Source organism: Brassica oleracea, chromosome C5, assembly GCF_000695525.1.
Source record: "Brassica oleracea var. oleracea cultivar TO1000 chromosome C5, BOL, whole genome shotgun sequence".
Taxonomy (NCBI): domain Eukaryota; kingdom Viridiplantae; phylum Streptophyta; class Magnoliopsida; order Brassicales; family Brassicaceae; genus Brassica; species Brassica oleracea.
Window position 1 is genome coordinate 40688572 of NC_027752.1, and position 531 is coordinate 40689102.

The following is a 531-nucleotide window of genomic DNA, read 5'->3' on the forward strand; positions in this document are numbered from 1 at the left end:
TTGTTTTTAATTTATTAAACAATTTTTTAATTTATTAAATGATTTTTTAATTTACTTAACTATTTTCATTTTTTATTATTAAAAGGTTTCAAAGTCGATAAACAATACGGTCTGGACGGAGTTGTGTGTGCATTGGGATAAGGAAGAGACGAAAAAAACTTCTTCCACCTACTCCACCAACCGCAGGAGCGACCGTAAAGGGAAGGGCGTCTTAAAGCATAACTTGGGTGCTCACTGGGAGATCGCATGGTAAGTTCAGTCGCTTTTTCTTCAGTTATTTAAGTTTTGAAATTTTATTTTTTTGTGCATTTCTTCTAATTTCTTTTGCTTCTTTAATTTATGTTTTTTTCAAGGCGGAAGAAAATGATGGCGAGCCGGTTGATGATCTCGCCCTAATGAAGAGGGCGTATACCAACAAGAAGACCGGCCAAATTAATGACGGTCTTGTGAGGGAAGTGACCACCCTGGTCCAAACTTAGGTGCAGGACGAAGTGTCTCAGCTTCAAACCGAGGATGACGATTCGACGGCTT